The sequence below is a fragment of the Arachis ipaensis genome, chromosome B9 (assembly GCF_059453495.1).
Source record: "Arachis ipaensis isolate K30076 ecotype BB chromosome B9, ASM5945349v1, whole genome shotgun sequence".
Taxonomy (NCBI): domain Eukaryota; kingdom Viridiplantae; phylum Streptophyta; class Magnoliopsida; order Fabales; family Fabaceae; genus Arachis; species Arachis ipaensis.
This window is the reverse complement of record NC_142444.1, coordinates 82,364,652-82,380,858: the sequence shown is the minus strand read 5'-3', so window position 1 is coordinate 82,380,858 and position 16,207 is coordinate 82,364,652. Positions and strand designations below refer to the sequence as shown.

The window sequence follows — 16,207 nt, the reverse complement described above, 5'->3', positions numbered from 1 at the left end:
GTGGGCTCTCATGGAGCCTCACAGATAATCAGAGCATGATGATGGCCTCCCAACACCAAACTTAGAGTTTGAATGTGGGGGCTCTATTTGACTCTGCATTGAGAGAAGCTTTTCATGCTTCCTCTCCATGGTTACAGAGGGAGATCCTTGAGCTTTAAACACAAGGGAGTCCTCATTCACTTGAAGGACCAATTCTCCTCTGCCAACATCAATCACAGCTTTTGCTATGGCTAGGAAGGGCCTGCCAAGGATGATGGATTCATCCATACACTTCCTAGTGTCTAGCATTATGAAATTAGCAGGGATGTAGTGGCCTTCAACCTTTACCAAGACATCCTCTACAAGTCCATAAGCCTGTTTCTTTGAATTGTCTGCCATCTCTAGTGAGATTCTTGTAGCTTGTACCTGAAGGATCCCTAGCTTCTCCATCACAGAGAGTGACATGAGGTTTATACTTGACCCTAGGTCACACAGAGCCTTCTCAAAAGTCATGGTGCCTATGGTACAAGGTATTGAGAACTTTCCAGGATCCTGTCTCTTCTGAGGTAATCTCTGCCTAGTCAAGTCATCCAGTTCTTTGGTGAGCAAGGGGGGTTCATCCTCCCAAGTCTCATTACCAAATAACTTGGCATTTAGCTTCATGATTACTCCAAGGTACTTAGCAACTTGCTCTTCAGTAACATTTTCATCTTCTTCAGAGGGAGAATACTCATCAGAGCTCATGAAATACAGAAGTAAATTTAATGGAATCTCAATGGTCTCTGTATGAGCCTCAGATTCCTCTGGTTCCTCATTAGGGAACTCCTTAGAGGCCAGTGGACCTCCATTGAGGTCTTCCTCAGTGGAAATCACTCCCTTTCCCTCCTTTGTGCATTTGGCCCTGTGGGACGTATTTATGGCCTTGCATTCTCTCTTTGGGTTTTCTTCTGTATTGCTTGGGAGAGTACTAGGAGGGAGTTCAATAACTTTTTTACTCAGCTGACCCACCTGTGCCTCCAAATTTCTAATGGAGGACCTTGCTTCAGTCATGAAAATTAGTGTGGTTTTGGATAGATCAGAGACTACAGTTGCTAAGTCAGAGTGGTTTTGCTTAGAATTCTCTGTCTGTTGCTGAGAAGATGATGGAAAAGGCTTGCTATTGCTAAACCTATTTCTTCCACCATTACTATTGTTGAAGCCTTGTTGAGGCATCTGTTGGTCCTTCCATGAGAGATTTGGATGATTTCTCCATGAAGGATTATAGGTGTTTCCATAGTGTTCTCCCATGTAACTCACCTCTTCCATTGCTGGGTTCTCAGGATCATAAGCTTCTTCTTCAGATGAAGCTTCTTTGGTACTACCTGTTGCTGCTTGCATTCCAGACAGACTCTGAGAAATTTTATTGACTTGCTGAGTCAATATTTTGTTCTGAGCCAATATGGCATTTAGAGTATCAATCTCAAGAACTCCTTTCTTCTGATTTGTCCCATTATTCACAGGATTCCTTTCAGAAGTGTACATGAATTTGTTATTTGCAACCATTTCAATGAGTTCCTGAGCCTCTGCAGGCGTCTTCTTCAGATGAAGAGATCCTCCAACAGAGCTATCCAATGACATCTTGGACAGTTCAGACAGACCATCATAGAAGATACCTATGATGCTCCATTCTGAAAGCATGTCAGAAGGACACCTTCTGATCAATTGTTTGTATCTTTCCCAAGCTTCATAGAGGGATTCACCTTCCTTCTGTCTGAAGGTCTGGACTTCCACTCTAAGCTTACTCAATTTTTGAGGTGGAAAGAATTTGGCCAGAAAAGTACTGACTAGCTTTTCCCAAGAGTTCAGGCTTTCCTTAGGTTGTGAATCCAACCATATTCTAGCTCTGTCTCTTACAGCAAAGGGAAAAAGCATAAGCCTGTAGACCTCGAGATCAACCCCATTGGTCTTGACAGTGTCACAGATTTGAAAGAATTCAGCTAAGAACTGATGAGGATCTTCCAATGGAAGTCCATGAAACTTGCAATTCTGTTGCATTAGAGAAACTAATTGAGGCTTAAGCTCAAAGTTGTTTGCTCCAATGGTAGGAATTGAGATGCTTCTCCCATAGAAGTCGGGAGTAGGTGCAGTAAAGTCACCAAGCACCTTCCTTGCATTGTTGGCATTGTTGTTATTTTCGGCTGCCATGTCTTCTTCTTGTTTGAAAACTTCTATTAGGTCCTCTACAGAGAGCTGTGTTTTATCTTCTCTTAGCTTTCTCTTCAAGGTCCTTTCAGGTTCAGGATCAGCTTCAACAAGAATGCCTTTGTCTTTGTTCCTGCTCGTATGAATGAGAAGAGAACAAGAAAGTATAAAATCCTCTATGTCACAATATAGAGATTCCTTGAGGTGTCAGAGGAAGAGAAGAATGGAAGGATGAGGTAGAGAAGAGAGAATTCGAACGTATCAAGAGGGAGAGAGTTCGAATTGCACATTGAGGAGGAGTGTTAGTCCCTTAAATAGAAGAATGTGAGAAGGAGGGAAAGAATTTTCGAAATTAAATCTAAAAAAATTTTGAATTATTAAAAGAAATTTTGAAAAATTGGTTGATGACTTTCGAAAATTAAAATGGGGAAAGTAGTTAAGTGATTTTGAAAAAGATTTTGAAATTAGAAATCAAAAAGATATGATTGAAAATCATTTTTGAAAAAGATGTGGTTGAGAAGATATGATTGAGAAAATATGGTTTTAAAAAGATACGATTGACAAACAATTAAAAAGATTTGATTTTTAAAATTAATGTCTTGGCTAATAAGAAATTTAAAAGATATGATTCTAAAATTCAATTATTGAACCTTTCTTAACAAGGAAGAAATTTTTGAATCAAATCACTAATTGTTAGCAAGGATTTTTGAAAATAGTAAAAAAAAGGAAAGGATTTGATTTTGAAAAGATATGATTTGAAAAAGATTTGATTTTGAAAAATTATGAAAATTTGAAAAAGATTTGAATTAAAAACAAAATCTTCCCTCCTGTGCCCTCCTGGTGTTAAACGCCTAGAATGGTATCCATTCTGGTGTTTAACGCCCAAAATGGTACCTTTTTGGGTGTTAAACGCCCAGCCAGGTACCCTGGCTTGCGTTTAAACGCCAGTTTTCCTTCCTCACTATGCCCAGCTTTTTCTGTTTAATTCCTCTGCTAAATATTCTGAATCTTCATTTCTATGTATTATTGACTTGAAAAGACATAGTTTTGAAAATTTTTGAATTTTTAATGATGAAAAACAACAAAATGAAACTAATCATGTAAATCTAAGATCAAATAAAAAATGCATGCAGGACACCAAACTTAGAAATTTTCATATTAGAGACACTAACAATTTGAGAATGCATATGAAAAACAACAAAACACACAAAACAAGAGAAATTAAAGATCAGAGCAAGGAAATCATCAAGAACAACTTGACGATAAATGAAGAACAAAATTCATATATTCGAAAAATGCAAGGAAATAAATAAAACATGCAGGACACCAAACTTAAAAATTGACACCAGGCTTAAACAAGAAACACAAAATATTTTTGATTTTTTTGTGATTTAAAATTTTTTTTTTGTATTTTTCGAAAAATAATTGGAAAAAGAAAATAAGGAATTCAAAATTCTTAATGAGAATTCCAGGAATCATGCAATGTTAGTATAAAACTCTGGTCCAGGAATTAGACATGGCTTACTAGCCAGCCAAGCTTTCAGAGAAAGCTTCGGTCCAAATCACTAGTCATGGCCAATGGCCAGCCAAGCTTTAGCAGATCACTGCATTCAACAGAAAAATTGATAGAAATCAACAAGCTCTTGTAATGATAAGTTGAAACCTTAGTCCAAAAGATTAGACATGGCTTTACAGCCAGCCAGACTTCAACAAATCCGCATGAAACTCTAGAATTCATCCTTAAAGAGTTTGAAAAACAAAATATTTTTTTTGTATTTTTTTTCGAAAATTAAAAGAATAACAAGCTTAAAAATAAAATTACCTAATCTGAGCAACAAGATGAACCGTCAGTTGTCCAAACTCGAACAATCCTCGGCAACGGCGCCAAAAACTTGGTTGCGCGGGGATTGTTTGTTCCCCAGCAACAGCGCCAAAAACTTGGTACGCACAATTGTAATCTCAACTCTTTGTCACAACTCCGCACAACTAACCAGCAAGTGCACTGGGTTGTCCAAGTAATAAACCTTACGTGAGTAAGGGTCGATCCCACGGAGATTGTCGGCTTGAAGCAAGCTATGGCCATCCTCGTAAATCTCAGTCGGGCGGATTCAAATGGTTATGGTGAATTGATAATTAAAATATGAATAAAACATAAAATAAGATAGGAATACTTATGTAATTCATTGGTGAGAATTTCAGATAAGCGTATGAAGATGCTTTGTTCCTTCTGAACATCTACTTTCCTATTGCCTTCATCCAATCATTCATACTCCTTTCCATGGCAAGCTGTATGTTGGGTATCATTGTTGTCAATGGCTACCTCCTGTCCTCTCAGTGAAAATGGTCCAAATGTGCTGTGATAGCGAAAATTGTTGTCGGTAAGGAATTTCTCTTATAGAAAGAAGAATTTTGTTGTAAGCGTAGCTCCAGACCAACAAACAACTCTAACATCAAATTAAAACATGGTTTTGTCACATGTACAAACCCCAAATAAGAATTAACCGGAGTATTTAGACTCCGGGTCGTCTCACGAGGAATTGCAATGAAGTGTCTAATTATTGGCTATGAAGGGGTAAATGGGGGGGGGTTTGGTTGATAAGAGGACAAGAAAATAAATGGCAAGAAAAGTAAAAAGAGCAATTAAAGAAAGCAAGTAATAAAGAGAGACATTCATGGCAAGGGTTGAGATCATTGGCTTTCTATCCTAGTCATGCAATAATTAATTCATCTTATTTAGTCAACTCCAACAACTAGGAAGAAAGTCAAACAAGACTAATCAATCATACCACAATAATAACAAGAATTTATCTTATTACGTCATCCCCAACGATTGAGAAAGGTATCATGTTATCCTCATACTCGGAGAAAGTCTAATAAGACTAGCTAATCTCAATCCAAAAGTCCTAATCAACTCACTAATTTAATTAGCAAAAGATTAGCGTCAATGGAAACATTATTAGCAAACAACTCTAGATCACCAACATAAGTTGGGTTTTCATGACTCAAGATTGCCCAATTACTCTTTCCAAGCCAAGAATGCTCAAAATCTACTCTAACATCCAACCAAGCATTTTATCAAACACTTGGAAGGCATAAAAGGAAAGCATGATAAATGACAAGAATAGTAAAATATACCAACTACAAATTGCAAGAAAAGTAAATCAACAACTAAAATCATCAATAAAAAGAACATCAAACATTAAATTGCATTAAAAAAAAATGGAAATCCAACAAGGGTTCATCAATATAAAAGTAACAAAATAAAGGAAATGACAAGTAAAACTAGAAGAGTAGAGATGTAACAACAAGAAATTAAAAGGAGAAACTAAATTAAAACAAGAATTAAAACTTGGATCCAAGAAGAATTAACTAAAACTACCCTAAAATCTAGAGAGAGGAGAGAGCCTCTTTCTCTAGAATTCTACCCTAAAACATGATGAAAACTAAACTATGACTACTTTTTTTTCATTCCCCCTTCAATCCTTGGGTTCAATAGCATCAGAAATGGGTTGGATTGGGCCCAAAATGAGCTGCAAAATCGCTGGGGGCGATTTCATTAATGTGGACCCACGGCAAAATCGGTGCGCACGCGTATATGGCGCGTGCGCGCCCCTGAGCGCGAAGCAACATATGGCAAATTTTATATCATTGCAAAGCCCCGAATGTTAGCTTTCCAACGCAACTGGAACCGTCACATTTGGATCTCTGTAGCTCAAGTTATGACCGTTTGAGTGCCAGGAGGTCGGGCTTGACAGCTTTACGGTTCCTTCATTTCTTCATGAGTTCTCCCACTTTGCATGCTTTTCTCCTCACTTCTTCCATCCAATACTTGCCTTCTAAACCTGAATCACTCAACAAACACATCAAGGTATCGAATGGAATTAAAGTGAATTAAAATCACCAAATTTAGGGCCTAAAAAGCATGTTTTCATATTTAAGCACAAAACAAGGGAGAATTGCAAAACCATGCTATTTCATTGAATAAATGTGAGAAAAGTTGATAAAATCCCCCAAAATAAGCACAAGATAAACCACAAAATCGGGGTTTATCAAATATCCCCACACTTAAACCAAGCATGTCCTCATGCTAAGAATAAAGAAGGACAAGAAAAGGGTATGAACATTTTTTCAATGCAAATAAACTATATAAACCTATCTACATGCATGCAACTAAATGCAAAATGATTCTACCTACTTGGTTGAAAGTAAATCATTCCCCAAGAACACATGTGAACAAGTTGGGCTAAGTACTATGATGATTCATGAATCCTACCAATTTGAATATCAAAATAAAGTTCAAATGGACTTGCAAGAAGAAAGCTCATGAAAGCCGGGAACAAGGAATTGAGCGTCGAACCCTCACCGGAAGTGTATCTGCTCTAGTCGCTCTAGTGTACAGGGTCGATCACTCAATTCTCTTCTAATCATGCTTTCCAAGATTTGTTTTTCATCTAAGAATCAACAATTATTCAATTCATGCATACATTCATCATGAGGACTTATTCATAGGTTGTAATGGGGCTAGGGTAAAGGTAAGGATGCATATGGTCAAGTGAGCTTAAAATTTGCATCTTTGATCAACCTAAGCTCTCACCAAACACATATAACAACCTATACAACTCTAATACACAACCTAACTACCCATGATTCCCACTTTTTCACATACTCATACATTCTTTTTAATTCACATTCCATATGCATTGATTTTTATTGAACTTTACTTTGGGGCATTTTGTCCCCTTTTTATTTCTTTTTCTCTTTTTTTTCTTTTTCTATTTTTTTTCTTTTATATATATATGTTTTTTTTTCTTTGTCATTTTTTTTTCGAAAGTATATACAAACATATCAATGTATATGGTTTTACATATAGTGCATGAATATGTACCCAATTCCCAATATTTTTAACAAAAATAAAAGTTACACTTTTACCTCAATCAATGTCCTAAGTTTCCCATACCTAAATGATACACACCCTCACTAGCCTAAACTAATCAAAGATCCAAATTAAGGACATTTATTGTTTTTCACTTAGGGGTAGTGATGTGCTAAAATTAAGAACGAAAGGGATTAAATAGGCTCAAATTTGCTAACAATGGTTGATGAAAGGTAGGCTATTTGGGTAAGTGAGCTATATGAAATGATGTCCTCAATCATATAAATGCATGTATACATGGAATAATGGACATAAAGAATCAAACAAATTAAAGATTACAATCATAGAGAGAGAATAATGCACACAAGAATGGAAATAAGTGGTTATAAGATGTAACCACGCAATTGGGCTCAAAACTCACATGCTTGTGTTCTTAACTCAAAAACCATGTTCCAAAATAAATTCTTCAAGCAAGTTCATCACAATTTTTTTTTTCAAATTGGTAGGGTGCCCTAAAAACAGTTTCTTGGAAAAGAAATCATCACCCTAACCAAGTAGTCCTATCATAAAAAGAAATGGTGAAATATATACAAATTCTAACTAACATGCAACCTATCATGCAATGCAACAAAAATCCTAAAAGACCTAAAAATGAAATGCAAAAGTGTTGGGATTAGAAACTTGTCACCCAAAAATGCCGAGCGGTCGGACGACCTCCCCACACTTAAAAGTTTGCACCGTCCTCGGTGCACTCAAAGATGAGCAAGGGGTACGGCGACTTTTTGAGTTGCTACCTTCAGCTAGTAGGTCAACCAGTGCTGCGTGTTCTTCTCCCGCTTCCGTTTTTGCTTATGGTGCATCAATCATGAAAAACAAAAAAACACCGTAAGATGAGAGAATACAAAAGCAAGGAAGCGTGACTTGTTGGAATGAGGTAAATCACTAGAATTGAGTGGGTGAATTGGTGTGACAATAATGAAAAATAAGTGTGTGGGTCCTAACTTGCAAGCGGTTTAGAACTCACACCCTAGTATTTAAAAATCATGTCACAATTATACAAAGAAAAACATGCACTTCACTCATTCTAGTGTGCTTGAGATACTTTAAAAGACTTGTAGGTTAAGTCAACCACACAAGCAATGAAGAGGCATGAAAGCATTCAAGCAATTAATCAAGCAATTGTGAAATTGGATAATGCATGGACATTGATTGATGTGTAGGTAGACTTAGTGAACAAAATGGTATATAAAACTCACACAACAATCAATGACACTTATTGATGTTGTTGCAACACCTAAGTGACATAGAGGTGGAACACATGGATGCTATGGAACTTAGGAAAAAGGATATAGAAGTCAAAAATCAATCACATAGCAAGCATGGCCCACAAAGCTTTACAAAGCTCAAAAATATGTCATTAGGTAAGCTTTCGATCCAATTTCACAAATTTCACAAACTCAATGCATGAAATAGGTGATGATCAATTAGAACAAGCATCCTAAAAAAAATGCATTGATAATGTACAATTGCCTAACAATAGATGATGAATGCATGGTGGCCAAAACATGCAATTCAAAAGAGTTAAGAAGCTTAAAGGCAATGTAACATTCACTTGGTGCTCACAAATGTTCAACATGAAAATTCAAAACCAAGTAATAAATTGCAACCTCAATAAAGAAATCTGATGAACGGATAATTTATACGCTTTTTGGCATTGTTTTTAGTATGTTTTTAGTAGGATCTAGTTACTTTTAGGGATGTTTTTATTAGTTTTTATGTTAAATTCACATTCTGGACTTTACTATGAGTTTGTGTGTTTTTCTGTGATTTCAGGTATTTTCTGGCTGAAATTGAGGGACTTGAGCAAAAATCAGATTTAGAGGTAGAAGAATGACTGCTGATGCTGTTGAATTCTGACCTCCCTGCACTCAAAGTGGATTTTCTGGAGCTACAGAACTCAAACTGGCGCGCTTTCAATTGCGTTGGAAAGTGAACATCCAGGGCTTTCTAGCAATATATAATAGTGCATACTTTGGCCGGGTTTAGATGACAAAAGGGCGTTGAACGCCAGTTCTACGCTGCAGTCTGGAGTTAAACGCCAGAAACACGTCATGGACCAGAGTTGAACGCCAGAAACACGTTACAAACTGGCGTTCAACTCCAAGAATGACCTCTCCACGTGCAAACTTCAAGCTCAGCCGAAGCACACACCAAGTGGGCCCCAGAAGTGGATTTATGCATCAATTACTTACTTCTGTAAACCCTAGTAATTAGTTTAGTATAAATAGGACTTTTTACTATTGTATTAGACATCTTGGGACGTTTAGTTCTTAGATCATGGGGGCTGGCCATTCGGCCATGCCTGAACCTTTCACTTATGTATTTTCAACGGTAGAGTTTCTGCACTCCATAGATTAAGGTGTGGAGCTCTGCTGTTCCTCATGATTTAATGCAAAGTACTACTCTTTTCTATTCATTTCAACTTATTCCGCTTCTAAGATATCCATTCGCACCCAAGAACATGATGAATGTGATGATTATGTGACGCTCATCATCATTCTCACTTATGAACGCGTGCCTGACAAAGACTTCTGTTCTACATGCAAACAAGCTAGAATGAATATCTCTTGGATATCTAATACAGGGGACCAAGTCCGAGTTATTAGTGTCTTCGTGGTATAAGTTAGAACCCATGGATGGCCATTCCTGAGATCCGGAAAGTCTAAACCTTGTCTGTGGTATTCCGAGTAGGATCTGGGAAGGGATGGCTGTGACGAACTTCAAACTCGCGAGTGCTGGGCGTAGTGACAGACGCAAAAGGAGGGTGAATCCTATTCCAGTATGATCGAGAACCTCTAGATGATTAGCCATGCCGTGACAGAGCATTTGGACCATTTTCACATAGAGGATGGGATGTAGCCATTGACAACGGTGATGCCCTTACAGAAAGCTTGCCATGGAAAGGAGTAAGACTGATTGGATGAAGACAGCAGGAAAGCAGAGATTCAGAGGAACGAAAGCATCTCTATACGCTTATCTGAAATTCTCACCAATGAATTACATAAGTATTTCTATCTTTATTTTCTGTTTATTTATTATTATTATTCGAAAACTCCATAACCTTTTGATATCCGCCTGACTGAGATTTACAAAGTGACCATAGCTTGCTTCAAGCCGACAATCTCCGTGGGATCAACCCTTACTCACGTAAGGTTTTATTACTTGGACGACCCAGTGCACTTGCTGGTTAGTGTGCGAAGTTGTGAAGTTATGTTTGGACCATGGTATTGTGCACCAGTTATTGGCGCCATTGCCAGGGAGAGAACGAACAACAAATTTTACAACCTCTGAGTAACAATTTCGCATACCAAGTTTTTGGCGCCGTTGCCGGGGATTGTTCGAGTTTGGACAACTGACGGTTCATCCTGTTGCTCAGATTAGGTAATTTTCTTCTTATTTTATTTTCAAAATGTTTTCGAAAAAAATTTTTCAAAAAAATATTTTCTTCTTTTTTCGTTTTTCAATTAATATTCGAAAAAAAAATTTTTATTTATGTTCTTCAGAATTTTTAAGAATGAATTCTAGAGTTTCATGAAGCATGTGAAGCCTGGCTGGCTGTAAAGCCATGTCTAAATTCTTTTAGACTGAGGCTTCCAAACCACCATCACAAGAGCAAGCTAGCTGTTGCTGATCCACCTGCTGCTGTATGCCTGATGTGTATTCTAAAGCTTGGCTGGCCAATGGCCATGTCTAGTGTTTTGGACCGGAGCTTTCACTGAAAGCTTGGCTGGCTAGTGAGCCATGTCTAATTCCTGGACTGAAGCTTTAGACTAAGAATGCAAGATTCCTGGAATTCATATTAGAAATTTTGGAATCCTTATTTTTCTTTTTCAAATTAATTTTCGAAAAATACCAAAAAAATTAGAAAATCATAAAAATCAAAAAAATATTTCATGTTTCTTGTTTGAGTCTTGAGTCAATTTTAAGTTTGGTGTCAATTGCATGTTTTAAAGTTTGCATAAAATTTTCGAAAAATTCATGATTCATAGTGTTCTTCATGATCTTCAAGTTGTTCTTGGTAAGTCTTCTTGTTTGATCTTGATGTTTTCTTGTTTTGTGTCTTTTCTTGTTTTTCATGTGCATTTTTGCATTCATAGTGTCTGAACATGAAAGATTTCTAAGTTTGGTGTCTTGCATGTTTTCTTTGCATATAAGATTTTCAAAAATAAGTTCTTGATGTTCATCATGATCTTCAAAGTGTTCATGGTGTTCATCTTGACATTCATAGCATTCTTGCATGCATTCATTGTTTTGATCCAAAATTTTCATGCATTGCATCATTTTCATGTTTTTCTCTTTCATCATTAAATATTCAAAAATAAAAAAAATATCTTTCCCTTTTCACTTATAAATTTTCGAAAATTTGAGTTGACTTTTTCAAAACTTTTTAAAATTTAGTTGTTTCTTATGAGTCAAATAAAATTTTGAATTTAAAAATCTTATCTTTTTCAAAATCTTTTTCAAAAATCAAATCTTTTTCATTTTTCATATTTATTTTCGAAAATTTTAAAATATTTTTTTTAAATATTTTTCTTAATTTTACATCATATTTTCGAAAATATCATCAACAATTAATGTTTTGATTCAAAAATTTCACGTTTGTTACTTGCTTGTTAAGAAAGATTCAAACTTTAAGTTATAGAATCATATCTTGTGATTTCTTGTGAATCAAGTCATTAATTGTGATTTTAAAAATAAAATCCTTTTCAAAACTAATTTCAATCATATCTTTTCAAAAATATCTTTTTTATCTTATCTCTTTCAAAATCATATCTTTTTAATCATATCTTTTTAAAACATAACTTTTTCAAAAAATTGATTTTCAAATTTGTTTCAACTAACTAATTAACTTTTTGTTTGTTTCTTATCTTTTTCAAAACTACCTAACTAACTCTCTCCCTCTAATTTTCGAAAATCTCTTCCCTCTTTTTCAAATTTTTTTTAATTAAATAATTGTTTCAAATTTTAATTTTAATATTTCTTCTTTTAATTTTCGAAAATCACTAACCATTTTTCAAAAATAATTTTCGAAAATCCTTCTCTCTCATCTCCTTCTATTTATTTATTCATCTACTAACACTTCTCTCCCATCCAAAAATTCGAACACTACCTCCCTCTCTGTGTTCGAGTTTTTCTTCTTTCCTTCTTTACATTACATTCTTTTCTTCGTCTACTCACACAGGGGGAACCTCTATACTTGGGCAAAAAGGATCCCTATTATTATTATTTTTCTGTTTCCTCTTTTTCATATGAGCAGGAGCAAGGACAAGAATATTCTTGTTGAAGCAGATCCAGAACCTGAAAGGACTCTGAAGAGGAAACTAAGAGAAGCTAAATTACAACAATCTAGAGATAACCTTACAAAAATTTTTGAACAGGAAGAGGAGATGGCATCCGAAAATAATAATGCAAGGAGGATGCTTGGTGACTTTACTGCACCTAATTCCAATTTACATGGAAGAAGCATCTCCATCCCTACCATTGGAGCAAACAATTTTGAGCTAAAACCTCAATTAGTTTCTCTGATGCAACAAAACTGCAAGTTTTATGGACTTCCATCTGAAGATCCTTTTCAGTTCTTAACTGAATTCTTGCAGATCTGTGATACTGTTAAGACTAATGGAGTAGATCATGAAGTCTATAGGCTCATGCTTTTCTCGTTTGCTGTAAGAGGCAGAGCTAGAGTGTGGTTGGACTCTCAACCCAAGGATAGCCTGAACTCTTGGGATAAGCTGGTCACGGCTTTCTTAGCCAAGTTCTTTCCTCCTCAAAAGCTGAGTAAGCTTAGAGTGGATATTCAAACCTTCAGACAGAAGGAAGGTGAATTCCTCTATGAAGCTTGGGAGAGATACAAGCAACTGAACAAAAAGTGTCCTTCTGACATGCTTTTAGAATGGACCATCCTGGATATATTCTATGATGGTCTGTCTGAATTAGCTAAGATGTCATTGGATACTTCTGCAGGTAGATCCATTCACCTAAAGAAAACGCCTGCAGAAGCTCAAGAACTCATTGACATGGTTGCTAATAACCAGTTTATGTACACTTCTGAGAGGAATCCTGTGAGTAATGGGATGGCTCAGAAGAAGGGAGTTCTTGAAATTGATACTCTGAATGCCATATTGGCTCAGAATAAAATATTGACTCAGCAAGTTAATATGATTTCTCAGAGTCTGAATGGAATGCAAGCTGCATCCAACAGTACTCAAGAGGCATCTTCTGAAGAAGAAGCTTATGATCCTGAGAACCCTGCAATAGCAGAGGTGAATTACATGGGTGAACCATATGGAAACACTTATAACCCCTCATGGAGAAATCACCCAAATCTCTCATGGAAGGATCAACAAAAGCCTCAACAAGGCTTTAATAATGGTGGAAGAAACAGGTTTAGCAATAGCAAGCCTTTTCCATCATCCACTCAGCAACAGACAGAGAACTCTGAACAAAATACCTCTAATTTAGCAAACTTAGTCTCTGATCTATCTAAAGCCGCTGTGAGTTTTATGAATGAAACAAGGTCCTCCATTAGAAATTTGGAAGCACAAGTGGGCTAGCTGAGTAAGAAGATCACTGAAACCCCTCCTAGTACTCTCCCAAGCAATACAGAAGAAAATCCAAAAGGAGAGTGCAAGGCCATTGAAATGACCATCATGGCCGAAACCATAAAAGAGGAGGAGGACGTGAATCCCAAGGAGGAAGACCTCCTGGGACATCCAATGATCAACAAGGAGTTTCCCTTTGAGGAACCAAAGGACTCTAAGGCTCATCTAGAGACCATAGAGATTCCATTAAACCTCCTTATGCCCTTCATGAGCTTTGATGAGTATTCTTCTTCTGAAGAGAATGAGGATCTTACTGAAGAGTAAGTTGCCAAGTTCCTTGGTGCAATCATGAAGCTGAATGCCAATTTATTTGGTAATGAGACTTGGGGAGATGAACCTCCCCTGTTCCCCAATGAACTAAATGCATTGGATCAACTGAGATTGCCTCAGAAGAAACAGGATATTGGAAAGTTCATAATACCTTGTACCATAGGCACCATGACCTTTGAGAAGGCTCTATGTGACCTTGGGTCAGGAATAAACCTCATGCCACTCTTTGTAATGGAGAAACTGGGAATCTTTGAGGTGCAAGCTGCTAAAATCTCATTAGAGATGGTAGACAACTCAAGAAAAGAGGCTTATGGATAGGTAGAGGACGTGTTAGTAAAGGTTGAAGGCCTTTACATCCCTGCTGATTTCATAATCCTAGATACTGGGAAGGATGAGGATGAATCCATCATCCTTGGAAGACCCTTTCTAGCCACAGCAAGAGCTGTGATTGATGTTAACAGAGGTGAACTAGTCCTTCAATTGGATGAGGACTCCCTTGAGTTTAAAACTCAAGGACATCCTTCTGTAAACATGGAAAAGAGGCACAGTAAGCTTCTCTCAAAACAGAGTCAACCAGAGCCCCCACAGTCAAACTCTAAGTTTGGTGTTGGGAGGCCTCAGCCAAACTCTAAGTTTGGTGTTGAAATCCCATATCTAAACTCTAAGTTTGGTGTTGGGAGTCTATAAAATTGCTCTGAACATCTGTGAGGCTCCATGAGAGCCCACTGTCAAGCTATTGACATTAAAGAAGCGCTTGTTGGGAGGCAACCCAATTTTTATTTAATTATATTTTTATTAGTTATATGTCTTCATAGGTTCATGATCATGTGGAGTCACAAAAATAACTGAAAAATTGAAGAAAAATTAAAAACAGCATTAAAAATAGCACACCCTGGAGGAGGAGTTCACTGGCGTTCAAACGCCAGTAAGGAGCATCTGGCTGGCGTTCAACGCCAGAACAGAGCATGGAGCTGGCGCTGAACGCCAGAAACAAGCACGAAGTTGGCGTTCAACGCCAGAAATATGCTGCATCTGGGCGTTGAACGCCCAGAACAAGCATCAGTTCGGCGTTGAAACGCCAGAATTGCATGCAAAGGCATTTTACATGCCTAATTGGTGCAGGGATGTAAATCCTTGACACCTCAAGATCTGTGAACCTCACAGGATCATCTCAGGATCTGTGGATTCCACAGGATCCTCACCTTCCCTCCTCATAATCCTAGTTTCTTCCACATCTTCTTATTCATCTATTCTTTCTTCTCCTGCTCAAGGGCAAGCAACATTCTAAGTTTGGTGTGGTAAAAGCATTGCTTATTTTGCTTTTCCATAACCATTGATGACACCCAAGGCCAGAGAAACCTTAAAAAAAAAAGAGAGAGAAGAGAAAAGGGAAGACAAAAGCTTCCACCACCAAGTCATGGGAGATGGAGAGATTCATGTAAAGGATCTATAGCTCAGTGGTAGAACATTTGACTAGAAATCAAGAGATCCCTGAGATACTTCAGGGGATACATTTTCCCCCACACAATTATTGGAAGCAACTAAGGATAGGAGCACCAAAATCACTAGGATCAAGCAACAGAGACAAGGAAGAGACATAGAAGAGCTCAAGGACATCATTGGTTCCTCAAGGAGAAAACGCCACCATCACTAAGGTGGACTCATTCCTTGTTCTTAAACTTTTTGTTTTTCATTTTCTTATGTTAAATGTTTATCTATGTTTGTGTCTTTATTACATGATCATTAGTATTTAAGTGTCTATGCCTTAAAGTAGTGAATATGAATCCATCACCTCTCTTAAATGAAAAATGTTTTAATTCAAAAGAACAAGAAGTACATGAGTTTCGAATTTATCATTGAACTTAGTTTAATTATATTGATGTGGTGACAATACTTTTTATTTTCTGAATGAATGCTTGAACAGTGCATATGTCTTTTGAAGTTGTTGTTCATGAATGTTAAATATGTTGGCTCTAGAAAGAATGATGACAAGGAGACATGTTATTTGATAATATAAAAAATCATAAAATTGATTCTTGAAGCAAGAAAAAGCAGTGAATACAAAAGCTTGCAGAAAAAAAAGAAGAAAAAAATGGTGAAAAAAAATGGAAAAAGAGAAAGCAAGCAGAAAAAGCCAAAAGCTCTTAAAACCAAAAGGCAAGAGCAAAAAGCCAATAACCCTTAAAACCAAAAGGCAAGGGCAAATAAAAAGGATCCCAAGGCTTTGAGCATCAGTGGATAG

General features: G+C 36.9%; 1 non-coding gene across 1 annotated transcript; it reads right to left on the bottom strand.

Moving 5' to 3' along the window:
- Positions 1–12,873: 12,873 nt before the first annotated feature.
- On the bottom strand, positions 12,874–12,981 carry LOC148545217 (small nucleolar RNA R71). The gene has a single exon (XR_015900354.1). It is a non-coding gene; the product is annotated as a small nucleolar RNA R71 (small nucleolar RNA).
- Positions 12,982–16,207: the final 3,226 nt, after the last annotated feature.